Raw genomic sequence first — 15452 nt, 5'->3', positions numbered from 1 at the left:
AGAGGCAAGAGTGTAGCCTCAGAAAGAATTTCTCCAAACAGATCAATGAGTAGTTCACTACATAAAAAACATAGGATACTTTTGAAGAATTCCATCATAGCTAGAAAACTGGTCCAGGACCAAAAGTAAATACGGGAAGAAAAATGAAATCAACAGTTCACCACAGAGGTGGTAGGCAGAATGGCCTGGACTACGACATGTTCAGTGACAGCTGATAAGAAGGGTGGTGATTTATAAGCATCATTCTCATACCAATGTGGACTTCCTTCTGTGACAGTACAAGGAAAAGCAACATATCACCTGGAAATCAAGTCATGAAATGTATTAATACCATTATATATTTTAAAATATTCAATTATTATCCTAAAATTGACTTATTAGTCACGGTCCTCTTTTATTTCTAAAAAATTAAATCTTACTTGATTAGAGACAGGCTTCAAAAAACAAAAATGAACTATGATCAAACAGCAGGAACCAATAGCAGTAACTAAAATTTCTTCAACCTAAATTGAAGATTATTTCTGTATCTCTGTCTTTTACATTTGTCTCCATTAGGGGAAAAAAATTATCTACCTCATAATTAACTTGGCTGGAATGAATCAGGCTGCATTTGTAAAAGTTTTAGAAGACCAATGAATTGTACTAAACGTTACCATTATTTCCACCTGAATAGAAATTACTCACATCCATGATCAGTCCTTCATTAGACCCCACCTTCTCTTTAATTATTAAACTATATAAATAATAAAAACCATATGAAACCTGAAGAAAAATACAATAAAATATGTTTTTTACATAACAAAACAAAGTTTAAACAAGAGAGATACTATAAAAAAAATTAGAGATTCATTTTTTTAAGTCAATAATTTGCATTTTGTCTGCCTCACACATTATTATTTTCCCTGTGGAAACCCAATTATTATCCTGAAAACAAGACTGTTTTAGAAAGTTACTGTACTGTGACGAAAGAAAAGCCAGACTGATACGGTATTAAGGAACCCACTGCAGAACGTGCCTCCTTCTCCCCACTGGACAGCACGGCAGTGGGGGACCCTGCGGCAGGAAAGTGTGTACTCTTTCCTCAGGGGTGAGACAGTCAGGAGTCACTCTAGAGATGGCATCCTATAAATAATACCCGAGCTCATCACCAAATAACCAGGCCACCCACAGTCTGACTACAACAGAACCTTCCCACCATTCTCCACACAGGACCCAAGCACAGTCCAGCCTGAGTCTCTGCCAACACCTTTGCTCTACCCAAACACCATTCCCTCCTCTCTGTGGACCTAAATCCTGCCCAGCTTTAAATGCACACTTCAAGGTCTATTACCCTAAGGATGATCCTCCCAAAACCAAAATTACTTCCTATAGGATGGTCTTCCTTAAAGGAGTACGTCAAGGCTGTATATTGTCACCCTGCTTATTTAACTTACATGCGGAGTACATCATGAGAAACACTGGGCTGGATGAAGCACAAGCTGGAATCAAGATTGCGGGGAGAAATATCAATAACTTCAGACATGCAGATGACACCACCCTTATGGCAGAAAGTGAAGAAGAACTAAAGAGCCTCTTGATGAAAGTGAAAGAGGAGAGTCAAAAAGTTTGGCTTAAAGTTTGGCTCAACATTCAGAAAACAAAGATCATGGCATCTGGTCCCATCACTTCATGGCAAATAGATGGGGAAACAGTGGAAACAGTGACAGACTTTATTTTGGGGGGCTCCAAAAGCACTGCAGATGGTGACTGCAGCCATGAAATTTTTTAAAAGACACTTACTCCTTGGGAGAAAAGTTATGACCAACCTAGACAGCATGTTAAAAAGCAGAGACGTTACTTTGCCAACAAAGGTCCATCTAGTAGAGGCTATGGTTTTTCCAGTAGTCGTGTATGGATGTGAGAGTTGGACTATAAAGAAAGTTGAGCGCCGAAGAACTGACGCTTTTGAACTGTGGTGTTGGAGAAGACTCTTGAGAGTCTCTTGGACTGCAAAGAGATCCAACCAGTCAATCCTAAAGGAAATCAGTCCTGAATATTCATTGGAAGGACTGATGTTGAGGCTGAAACTCCAATACTCTGGCCACCTAATGCGAAGAGCTGACCCATTTGAAAAGACCCTGATGCTGGGAAAGATTGAAGGTGGGAGAAGGGGACAACAGAGGATGAGATAGCTGGATGGCATCACTGACTCAATGGACATGAGTCTGAGTAAACTCCAGGAGTTGGTGATGGACAGGGAGGCCTGGCATGCTGCAGTCCATGGGGTTGCAAAGAGTCGGACACGACTGAGCGACCGAACTGAACTGAACTGATAGGATGGTCTGCCTCTTACATGTCATTATCTTGGATGCCTTATCTGACCAATACAACTATCTTAGAAATAGGAGTCCTGTTTTATATCATCTATATTCCCATACAACCATCCTATTCACTAAAACCATTCAATAAATACTTTAATTGAATTTCCAAAAGAGTTGACCTAAGGTAACCTAAATGCCAAGCATTCCAAGAACTGTCCTGAACCAAACTCAATTCTCATTCAAATGGCAATGTCATAGGGATGTTGTATTCTCTTAAAGTGCAGTTGCTTTTATCCAAAACTAGAATCTGTGATGAATCTATGGGATACAAAGACAGAATATTCTGTGAAGTAAAAAAGCTTTATTTATTGTACTGTGCTTAATATTCGGCCAGACTTGCATTTTCCTCTAAAACTTATAAAATCACTGAGTATGCAAGAAATATTAGAAGACAGAGTACGCCTACTGAGAAGAAAACGGAAAGCTAAGCTCATCAATCATATTCTACTTTGAATAATCTCTTTCTTAAAGAGGTAAATTCTCCTAATTTCCAGAATGAATGAAATTCAATATAGCAAATCAAAATGCTTTAAATACATAAAATAATATCGTGATGGACTGTCTACTATCTGTTCTAGTAACTTAAATTATAAAAAAAGAAACTCTAAATTTAAGAAAAGTTACATCACGAGCTAAAATTAAGACTTTTTTCCATCCATCACTGTGACTTTTCCTAACCCATTTTTGAGAACTGTCAGCAGTTCTGGATCAGTAATTCCAAATTATTTCTTGAAGACTTTGAGCCTTCTGCCAAATCATTTAACATGCTTACTAATCAATAAAGACATGAAAAAACAAAAAACCATATTTATAAAGCAAGTAAACTATATTAAAAGGCTGACTTTGTGAAAAGGTTGCTGCTTGCCAAGAGAATTTTATTATAAAACATTTTCTGTCATTTGTATTTCTTCATTTTCCCTTCCAGATTATCTGTGTAGCCTTGCAAACACATAATAGTAATTAAACACAAACCAACATAAGAGAGCCAACTGCACAATTAAAACAAAAGGGTACCACACAATGACCACCATCATCCCTCTTAAAGGCTCTCTTCAAATTACCAACAGTCTATGTTTTAGAACTATATTTTCAAATCAGATGTTTGAAATTCAGAACAGTGTTTTACAGAAACTAAGACCAGGGGTTACTTGAAAGATGTGAAATAACCAAAGCAGATTATAAAATAATATCTACAGTGCAGTCCCATTTTATAAGTAAAAATCTAGCAGATTACAAAGTAATAGTCTATATCCTGGGCCTGGATACCTATATATCTATATATATAGAGATAACATATATAGAGAGAATATATATCTCTATATATATAGAGAGAGATATATCTATATATATATCGTTTTATCTATATATAGAGAGAATATTTTATATAAAAAGTCCAGAGAGAGAAAGATGAAACAAAATATTAAAAGTAAATATCTCCTTCCCCAAAGTTTTAACTCCAGTCTAATCACAGGGAGAACATCAGATAAATCCAAATTGAGGGACATTCTATGAAATACCTGAACCAGGACTCTTCAAAAATTGTCATTAAAAAAAAAAAACAGAAAAATCTGAGAAACTGTCAGAGCCCAGAGGACATGACAACAACATCCAATGTGGATGCTGAGCAGGAAATGGGCTTTTTGGGAAAATGAGAAATTCAAATAAAATCTGGGAAATTTGCTAATGCTAATTTTCCAATGATGATTTCTTAGATTTGACAAATGTATCTTAAAAATGTAAGATATTAACAATGGCAGGTTAAGAATATATGAGAACTCTGACCTACATTTACAACTTTCTCTAAGTCTACAATTATTCCAGTATTAAAAGTAGGTATCTCTGAGTGGTAGATGACAGAGTTTTAAAAATTAATTTGCATTTTCTAATTTTTTAACAAGCAACATGCTTAATTCCCCAATAGCTCAGCTGGTAAAGAATCCGCCTGCAATGCAGGAGACCCTGGTTCAATTCCTGGGTCGGGAAGATCCACTGGAGAAGGGATAGGCTACCCACTCCAGTATTCTTGGACTTCCCTTGTGGCTCAGCTGGTAAAGAATCTGCCCACAATGCAGGAGACCTGGGTTCGATCCCTAGGTTGAGAAGATCCCCTGGAGAAGGGAATGGCTACCCACTCCAGTATTCTGGCCTGGAGAATTCCATGGACTATTCACTTTCACGCATTGGAAAAGGAAATGGCAACCCACTCCAGTGTTCTTGCCTGGAGAATCCCAGGGACAGAGGAGCCTAGTGGGCTGCTCTCTATGGGGTTGCACAGAGTCGGACACAACTGAGGTGACTTAGCAGCAGCAGCAGCATACAGTCCATGGGGTCACAAAGACTCTGACACAACTAAACGACTTTCACTTTCAATGCTTAATTATTGGAAAAACAAAAAAAGGAAGAAGATAACTATTCTAGATCAAAAGAAATTAAAGAGATAAAAATAAAGAAATACATTTGGGGAAAATGGGAAAAATTATATATGGGCTTGATATCTGGCAGTATAACCATTAGTATTACTGAATTATTTTCTTAGGTGTGATAATGGTATTATATCTATAAAGAAAAATGCCCTCCTTCTTAGGAGACACCTGTTGAAATGTGAATGAAATGCCATCTAAGATGTCTGCCACTGACCTTCAGCTGGCTCAGAAGAAAAAAATTCTATTCGACAGAGAAACAGAGAAAGCAAATCTTGATATAAGGCAAAGAATTGGGTATTGATTATACTATTCTTATAACTTCGCTCTCTGGCCTAAAGACTGTCATAATATAAATTAAACTAAATTTTCTTTAACTTAAAAAAATGATCCAAAACCCAAACTAGGCTAGAAGTTATAATTTTCTCATAAATATAAAATATACTGTATTTTATACTTTAATTCATCTTTTCCAAAAAAAAAAAAAAAAAAAAGATTGAAAAGGGATGGCTTATTTTACATACTAAGAAATTATAGCTAGCACCCAGGAATAATATTTACATTTCCTTCCAATTAATATTGAATATAGTCTTTTTATCATCGGAGCAGTTTATATTGATCTTGGGCTCATTAATTTCTAACTTACCTAGTTTTTTTAAAAATAAATCTGTTTATTTGAATACCATTACCTTATCCCTTAAAGAAGCTGGAAAAATGATGAAATAACTCAGAAGACACAGTTGGAAACTGTAAAGAAGCCTAAGAAATAGTCACTGGCTGAACAGAAGAGCAGATCTCTTACAAAGCTGTATTTCATGAACCTTGGGTCAGACATAGTTCATTTTGACCCTAAGATCCAGTATAGACCCAGCTGCCCAAAATGCCTTTCTCAAATGGGAAAGAGGTGGAAATGCTAAGACACAGGAGAACATTCTTTCTTGTCTACAGCTAACTGAATTAGAAATCTTTAACACCATTTCTAGTCCTGAAATTCTGTAATTCTACATGTTGCTATTGATTAGTTGCTCAGTCTAAACTCTTGTGTTCAACTCTTTGCAATCCCATGGACTGCAGCCTGCCAGGCTCCCCTGGCCATGGGATTTCTCAGGCAAGAATACTGGAGTGGGGTGCCATTTCCTACTCCAGGGGATCCCCAGGGACTGAACCCGTGTCTCTTTTGTCTCCTGCATTGGCAGGGGGAGTCTTTTACCACTGAGCCATGAGGGAAGCCCATAATTCTACATAAAATACCTTTAAAACAAGAACACGTTATCATTTCACATCCATTAGAAACGCTACTATCAAAAAAACAGAAAGCAAGTGCTGACAAGCAAGTGGAGAAGTTAGAACACTTGTACACTGCTGGTGGACATAAAATGGTGTTACTGCTATAGAAAATAGTAAGGGGGTTCCTCAAAACATTAAACACAGAATTACCAATTCCACTTCTGGGTATTTCCCAAAGAACTGAAAGTAGGGATTTGAACGATATGTATATACCCATGTTCACAGCAGCATTATTCACAATAAGCCAAAAGGTGGAAGCAACCCAAGTGTCTATCAAAAGTTGGATGGATTCTTTAAAATGTATTTACATACAATAGTATTGCATGTGTGCATGCTAAGTCACTTCAGTCGTGTCCGACTCTATGCAACCCTATGGACCACAGCCCCCAAGGCTCCTTTGTCCATGGGATTCTCCAGGCAAGAATACCGGAGTGTAGGCTGCCATGTCTTCTTCCAAGGGATCTTTCCAACCCAAGGAAACCCATCGAACCCACATCTCTTAGGTCTCCTGCATTGGCAGGTGGGTTCTTTACCACGAGTGCCACCTGGGAAGCAAGTAATACAATAGTATTACTTAGTCTTAAAAAGTAAGGAAGTCCTGCCACATGCTACAACACGGATGAACCCTGAAGACGCACGAAGGAAATAAGCCTGTCACAAGAAGACACACACTATATAAGTGCACTTACAGGAGACACCTATGGTACGAATGGGCCTTGTTCATCACAGAGACAGAAAGCAGAATGATGGCTGCCAGGAGGCAGCGAGGAATGGAGAGTTAGTGTTTAATGAGTAGAGAACTTCAAGTTAGGATGATGACAAAGTTCTGAGATGGAATGGATGGTGGTGACGGTTGCACAACAAGGTGAAAGCACTTAATGCCACTGAACTGCACGCTAAAATGGTCTAAAATAAATGTTATGTTTCGTATATTTTACCAGAATTAAAAAAAAAAACAAAAACCTCAAGTATATAAGTCATAATACCCTCCTACCCTCCTTAAAAGCAGTGAGGCCCATGTCCTAATCCTGATGCAAACTGAAGGAATGCGCACTGCCCATTTCCCAACCTCCCCTGCCCACAGAGGAGGACTGAGAGCTGGCAGAGCCATGGCCAGAGACAGGAAACAGGTCCTGATATTAGTCCCACTGAACAAACTTAGGAAAGTCCAAACAGAGGGCAAGGCCCAGGACGGCTGACAGGCAGACTAGGGAGGAGAAGGCAAAGGCAGAAGGCAGGAAATCCTTCAGAACGTGGGCAGCTGAGGAGACTGGGAAGGGAGACTGTGAGGAAAAGGAGGGTCAGAGAACAGGCAAGTCAGAGAAGGGAATTTCCTCAAGATAAGGAAAGAGAGAGGAGTAAGAGAAAAAAGGAAGAAGAACTGTAAACAAGGAGATTCATTCAAGAAGAGATTCTCCCCAAGTACCAGCAGAAAAATGACTTCCTTCCACTGGCTTGGCCATCTGTATCTAAAGAATCCAAGAAAGCTGGTGCAGCCTATAAAAAGTCAGGGAGAAAACTACTTCCCTATGTAAGAATACTCATATACCCCCATCCACAGAGAACTATGTACTGCCATTTTTTTCATCTGTGTTTGTGTTTTCATTTCAATTAGAATCTGGGCCTACCTTTTTTATTTGTATCAAACACTAGTACGCCGTGAATGAGCTGAAGAGTTCTAAAATGGGGGTAAGAGTAAAGGCTTGAAGCCAGATCTGCCAGCATTTGAATCATGGCACTGTGACCTGAGGCTATCTGCCTAAAAATCTGCTTCCATCTCCAAATCTGCAAAATGGGAATAATAACAGTCTACACCTCACAGTTGCTGCAAGAATAAAACAGAGTGAAATATGAAAGCACTTAGAACAGCGTCTGCTCCACACTAAGCACTACTGAGGTATGAGCTTCCTGTTATCCTCCAGACCTAGAGCATGAGCTCCAGGAGAGCTGCAAGTTTGTCTGTTTTGTTCACTGTTGAAGCCTCAGGTGCTTCACATAAGTATTTGTTGAATAAAAATGTATTTAATAATATAAATTTCATGCCAGCAACATAGAAGCCCAAAGGAACAGCACTACCTTTTTGTTATTATGGACAACTAAATCTGTATCACACTTGAGCCTCAAAGTTCACAGATGGTTTTTATATATCTCATCTCAAGTGATTCTGTGAAGCTGGCATTACTATCTCCATCTCACAGAGAAAGTAAAACTCAGAAGATGTAAGTGATTTGCCCCAGGAATTCTGGCAATGAATCCCACTTCTGTTCACTACAGACCCCCACCCAGAAAGCTCAGCACACACCCTGCTAAACTGCTCAGCTCCCCTGCCTGCAAAGCGCACAGTCCGAGTGCACCAAGACACTGTATCCCACCTGCTTCGGTACAACTGATGCAAACAGATGAAACAAGAGCAACAGCTACTGACGCTGGATTGACAGGTACAGTGAGACTGACTATACCCTACTTCCGTGTGTCTGAAATTTTCCACAGTAAAAAAAAAAAAAGTAAATAAAAATAACCTCTTTACTCCCAACATAAACTCTACCACTTCTAACTTTCTACTGAGCATAGCACAGCAGAGAACCTTCTCTTATGAGGCAGTGAAGAGAAAGCTAGAGTGGGAATCAGGACGCTTCATTCTTCACTCTGCTTTATTTAACTATGAGACCTCACTGATTCCTTTAACTCCTCTGGGCCCTAAACTCATCTGTTCCTTCCAGGGTTAAAATACTCATTTCGGCTTCCTACTAGCTCCTTAAACTCAACACACAAAATGCAGCTTGTCTTTTCTCTATTCTGAACCATTAAGACCCATTCTTCCATATTCCTGATGTCTTCCAGCTATCCAGCCATAAAAACCTCAGCGTCATCTCCGACTTGAGAGACAGAACTGATGGTTCCCTTCCCTCCTACCTAATCAGCACATCTCTCTGCTTCACCTCCAAGATATCTCTTGACTCCATCACCTCTTTTCATTCTCAGGGACACCAGTTCAGGCAGTCACCCCTGCCTTGGGCTATCACCATGGACCCAACGAAAAGCCCCACTGCCAATCCCTCACGTTCATTCTCTTAAACCCAGTCACGACCTCTCAATAGCCTCACCTTCCACATTCGCCTTCAGGTAACCCGAGTCCAGGAAACCGGGATAACGCGGCCTCACTTCCGGCCCCATGGCTCCGCCGCTGCTCAGGCAGTCCGTCCCTCCGGATGCCCTCCTCTTTCCACGGCCTCGCGTGTTCCCGCGGGTGCAGCTGACGTGCGCCCCGATAGCCCCAAGGGGGCGGTGTCACCCCTCCACTGAACCCCTCTCACGGCACCCTTCAAATTCCTGTTAGTTCTTTCTGGTGTCCCTAACTCTCTCCACTAGGGGATTCGTTCCTTGTCAGAGGAAACGATGCTTTGTTCATCTTGGCGTCCCTCTGAACTGAGCTGCCGAAGCACAGCGGCTCGCCCCCACGAGCACTCGAGGCTCGGAAAGCGCTCCCCTCGGCCCTCCAGAGCGCCTTCAGCAGCCAGCGCCCCGGCTGGTCAGGTCCTGAGCAGCCTGCTCCCCACCCGGATGCGCCCTGATACCCTAAGGCCTTGCGTGGTGCACAGCGGGCCCCTCAGGGTACTGAGCAACGGAACCTTGAAATAACTCACCTGTTCCCCTTCACCACTCCTCTCAAGAAAACCCACCATCCAGGCCGGGCTCTCTTTAAATATTCTCGCTGAACTTGTTCCGATCATGTTTTTAACGACTACCTGTTTATTAGCTGGTTCTATTTGCCTTACCAACCAAAGCCCCACATCAACAGTTTATTGATTAAAACTGCCAAGGATATGAACAAACAATTCACCATGAAGAGACTCAAAGAGAAAAATTCAACAGTATAGAACTAAGACGTGCGAGTGCCACTTTACACTATGAAACAAGGAAGGGCTTATAAAGAAGAAATGTATTTCTATCCAGTTTTGGTGAAAGAGGTAAATCTGTTTATCTGTTAATTGTACAAACTGGTATAACACTCTTGAAAAACAGTACCACGATATATACTAGGTTGGCCTAAACGTTTGCTTGGGTTTTTCCACAACATCCAGAACGAACTTTATCGCCAACCCAGTATCAAAAGCCATAAAATCATTCATATCATTTAACACAACAATACATTCTGAAATTTATCCTAAAGATATAATTAGCTAGAAAAAAATACACTATCTACAACAATGTAAAGTATTAACTGAAAATCAGCGAGCAAGACAAATACCTAACATAAAAAGATTAACATAAATTAGTGACAGCATGCCTTGTTCGCAGCCTCTCAGAGTAATCATGTAAATTAAAACTGTGACACCTATAATATGGAAACGTTCCATCACCTAGTCTACGGGAAAAATACAAACCATGTGCAGCATAATTACAAATGAGTACACTAAATATATATATATATTTTAATGGAATGCCAAAAGGAAAATCAACTGTTTGAGGGTGGTAACTCAAATATTTAACAATTTACTTAATATTAATTCTTAAATTACTTCATAATATAAGACAAAATTTTACCATACTGAGGAAATGAGGGGTTCCAGGGTATAAATTTGACACGGTCTCAAGAAGAGGTCCGTGCCTCTCATCTACTCATTTTGGCCTTAACTGAGAGCCCTCATGTACTTGTTTTATCACAACAACAACCCAGACTCCAGCTTTCCAAGGACTAACAAACTAGCTCAACTAGTCTTCTGATCATCCCCAGGAACCTGTGGACAATGAATCGTGCAAAACTACCGCAACTCAAGAAACAAAGAACCTTACAACTATGTTTCACGTTAGCCATCAGCAAGCAGCCAAGCCAGAGTTTAATTACAAACCTTAAAAATATATAGCATTATCACATTAAAGTCTCTGCAGCTAGCATTGAAAATACATCAAAAACTACTTTTAGCACTGATATCCCAGAAGGACAATACTAAAGCAGTCTTCTAATTGTTTTTCTGTAGTACAATCATTTTCTAAGTTTACTACTGAATGGCCAAGATACTATAACAGACTAAGAATACTAATTACTGTGAAATAATACTCAAGACTAAATTGTCTTTCTTAGGGCATTTCAGCAAAAAATAAGTAATCTGAAAGACTAAAACCACCATTGTATGGAGGGAACACAACCATTAGAAAAAAAGTTGAACCTGCGTTCCACTGATCTGTTCTCAGTACCTAGATCCTCAAAAATGCAGACATGTACAGTCACTCATGACAACACGCACGCACACAGCAGATAACAGGAAAAACAAACAATTTAATACTTAACCAGTTAATCAGAGCACAGGGTGACCACCACTCAAGAATGTTGACATGAAACCTGAAGGACCTCTTAAGATCCAATCTTATGCAGATAGGTTGAACGCCTGTGCGGTTACTCATTCAAAACAGAAGTGTAAGATTAACCTATCCTCACTTCTCTTCAAACACACTGACGAAGAGCCAGGGGGTCTGTTCACCATCATCCCATCAGTACCCGAAGCTCCAGGTCCAACTGCGGCGCCAGAGCCCTGCTCTCTCCACGCTGGCCCACCTCGCTCCTCCTGAGCAGACACTCCTCTAGTTTAAGACTCTTCTCACGCACCATCAAGTTCTTTCTTTCTAAGCAAGGTTCTCCCAAGCCTTACTCACCTGCAGTTCACTGCACTGGGTATTACCCAAATAGCCCATCAGAGCTCTTTATAATTTCTGAAAGAGAGAGAAGGAATCTTTTAATACAGAGTAGAAAACAGGATTGCTGACGTATCAGTTCTGAAGCATTTGTATCCAGTAGTCACAGATGATGGTCTTTTGGTCCATAGTATTTCAGTAAAATGTAGCATAACCAGCCAGGACCAAGAGTCCTGAGATAAGGGTCCAGAGATAAAAGCTTGGTTGAATGTTGCTACTGATTAGCTGTGTGACCTTGGGCAAGTCACTTGCCTCCTCCAGGCCTCAATTTCCTCACGCAGAAAATAAGAGAGACTAGACACAAACAGCAGAGCCCATTACATGGAAAGAGCACGCCCCTTCCAAGGCACAACGCCAGCACCGCTACTTAATAGTCTTGTGACTTTACGTGAGTAAATTCACATTTAGCCTAAATTTCCTCTGCAAAGCGGAAATAACAACTATCTTGAAATTGTTCTGAAAACTAAAGGAAAGATAATGAGTTATAACAAGTCTATAGTAAATATACTGTGCGTCTCACCATACAATTCCACAGATGCTAATTTACCAACATTACTCCCAGCCCTAAGGCTACATGAATTCAGTTTCCAAATATTTATTTTCTTAGAAGATCAACAAATCAAAACTGTACCAACCTGACAATGCAATTAACAGTTTCAGTGCTTGACTAACAATTCAGTGACAGTTATCTTACAGTGATGGAAGTTTAAGATTATCAATATTACTTAACATCACAGGAAACAAGGGCGGACTTGTCCCTGCACAGCATGTAAGCGAGCTCAGTGGCCATGCCTTCCCCACCCTCCAGCTGCCAGGGCGCCTCAGCAAAGGGCTCCTCCAGAAGCCGATGACACCAACTGTTTCTGCCTCAGATCAGGGGAGCAGGACCGCAGGTGGAGGAAGGAGAAGAGGCTTTTTTCTTCATCTTTTTTACTTTATACACTTAAGCATGGCTCAGGTTTGTTTACCATGGCATGCATCAGTTTTACATAAAAATAAGTAATTTTGTAAACCTATATTATTTATACATATTGCTCACTGATAGGAAGCTCGCCTCACGGGAACATTTTCATACAAGAAGATCCACAGAAGAAAGCAAAAAGGCAAATTCAGATGTGCAGAGAACACCTAAAATATGACATAGAAATGACAAAAATCACAAACATTCACACTTCAGAATGGTTCAGTCAAAAAATATGCCATGCATTCGTTGAAGAACCTAATGATGAATCAGGGGTTTCTGGGGTCAAAACAAGTTGAACACACCAACTCTGGTTTTACCAGATAACTTCCTGCTCTTGGAGAAACTGACCCAGTACCACTTACATGAGCAAACCAGTTAGTGTGATTGTTTAGTAGTATGTTGAAAGCTTTCAATGTGCTTTAGACAAGTGGTAGCTTTAAAAAAAAAATAAGATATATGCACACATATGTATACATATATATAGAAATTAAAAATCTTCATGTTACATCTACTATTTATTACTGAAAGAAGAATATTAACTCTGTTAAATTCAGGTTAACTCAGAGGTATTATCCCAGCCACCTCAGAGGTGACAGACCACTAAGTTTTATGCTGCTCCTAGCCAGCGTTATAGAAATCACCCTGACTACAGCCAGTAACTTAAATGAACGTAAGCTGGAGGAGCCACACTCTCCACACATATCATAGCTCCCTCCTAGAAAACATTTCAAAATATTACTCGGAAATCAAATATTTGCATGTATACTTATCTAAGTTGATGGAAATAAACAACCATAACAATCTGTTTATAATTTTTAAGTAGCTCCTCTGCCTCTCTTGTTTGCCAAGTTGATAAACTTGGCCCCAAATTTTCTATGCATTTAAAACAACAGGCAAAGGACCTTATTTCTTGTGCTGGGCATGTATCTGGAGTCTTAAAAATAGAGTCGGACAGATAATGAGAGGCTTATTTGCATTTGATATCAATGCCGTGCCTGCTTCTTAAACAGAGAACAAAACTGCATGTGTAAGGTCTGGTCTACCTATTTGTAGGGCCCTCCTCAAAATTCTTAGCCTTTCGTGAGTATGCTCTATATTCTTAAATTCCACAAGGCACTTTGCAAGTAGGAATGATTTCTACTGTTATTTTGGCATCACTCCCTTTTCCAGTAAAACACTGGACTGTCCATACATTGTGTACAGACTTTGAAACAATCCAGTCTGAGTATTTATGGTATCAGAAATGAAACTTCTTGGTAATAATCGCAAAATCCAAGTGTACCAGCTGATAGAGAGGTACTTACTGACTCCCCAGAACTACAGCCTTCCCTGAAATAGTGTCCTACTCCCCAGCCAAAAGGACAGACTGAAAAAGCTGTGTCTTTATTCATGTCAAAGACACAGACTCTCACTTCACCCAAACTTCTACACTATGGCACTTCCCATTTGAGAATGCTTTGTGTAAAAACCTGCTTGGTGGCCAAATACCAGCTTCACTTTGAAGTGAATATTAACACTTCACAGGATCTACAGGTGTGAAAATTGTGGAAAACGTCTTTGTGGAAAATTTCTTAACACAGTTCAGGCCAAACAACACTAGCCATATAAGATTACCTATTTCTAAATATTCCCTTTTGGATTATAAACAAACATCTCCATAGGCCAAAAAGTAGATTAGGTGATTCTTTCCACAAAGTAATATGTAAATTAAAAAAAACAAAGAAAGGTACACATTGGGAGATCTAAGCCATGAATATGCCTCCATCAGTCAGCTGAAAATAAATTTTTAAATCCATATTTGCTCTAAGAATAAAAATAAAAAATATATGTGATACACACAAACACTACTGAGTTTCAAAACACAACCAAATGTGGTATGTGCATTTAGAAAAGGATCTTAGTTTATGTCCACCTTCCTCTCCCAAGTTTTTTTTTTTTTTTTAAGGCAAAAATGTCAATTGTATGCCTCAATCTCGAAAAAAATAAAGCACAGCTTATTCTTCTACACATGTGATAGAGAGGATTTCAAAATACAAAGGCTATCCAGATGTATTAAAGGAAAAAAAAAAAACTGCAGTAACCAATCTACCAAAACTTACATGTTCTCAATAAACCATAGTAAAGTATTTTTATAGACACACACACTTACACACACTGTATAGTACATCTACAATGCCTAAAATTTTTTAAAAAAAGATATTTTTTTCAAGTTGAGAAAACTGCTTGTGAAGAATGTAAAATTAGCAAACCACTCTCCTTTTCCCCAGTACTGTTATTGACATGTATCAGCGCTGTTCTGTAAATCCAAAGCCTCACAAGTTGGCTTAAGTAAAGCAACACTCTGACTTCACATATTACATGTGACCAGAAAACAATGAAAAGCCAGTCTTCTCCATAATAAGTTAACCAAAACTCAACACTATTATAATTCAAAATAATTACGAGAAAGACCAGCATTATTCCATTTTTCAGAAAATAAAAGCAGGATTTGCCTAAAATAATTCTTTCCAATGGAAAGGGTGTACTTGACACAAGACACACAAAATCCACATACACAATCACTGACACTCGATGTACAGCAAGTGATAAACACCACGACACAGATAAAATTAAGACATGCAATTAAAGTTACACAAGGAAATTTAAATAGGCAAACTATAATTACCCCTGGAAAAGACACTCATCAAGGATGGCTCCAAATAACATTTGGCTCTGGATAAGCTCCACTAC

At 39.4% G+C, this 15452-nt stretch overlaps 1 protein-coding gene across 6 annotated transcripts in view; it reads right to left on the bottom strand.

The window, feature by feature from the left end:
• The window catches only part of HELZ (helicase with zinc finger), a 151022-nt gene that overhangs the window by 133916 nt on the left and 1654 nt on the right, over positions 1 to 15452 (bottom strand). For 3 of the 6 annotated variants that reach the window (XM_055574941.1, XM_055574937.1, XM_055574943.1), the window contains one exon: positions 11720 to 11776. The exons of 2 other annotated variants lie outside the window; for them this stretch is intronic. The gene's annotated coding sequence lies outside the window, so the exon portion shown is untranslated. Of the gene's footprint in view, positions 1 to 11719; positions 11777 to 12797; positions 12887 to 15452 lie in introns of all 6 variants that reach the window. One more of the 6 variants, XM_055574940.1, reaches the window with a different exon arrangement.

Source organism: Bubalus kerabau, chromosome 4, assembly GCF_029407905.1.
Source record: "Bubalus kerabau isolate K-KA32 ecotype Philippines breed swamp buffalo chromosome 4, PCC_UOA_SB_1v2, whole genome shotgun sequence".
NCBI lineage: Eukaryota > Metazoa > Chordata > Mammalia > Artiodactyla > Bovidae > Bubalus > Bubalus kerabau.
The sequence above is the reverse complement of the archived record's forward strand: the minus strand, read 5'-3'. Positions and strand labels throughout refer to the sequence as shown.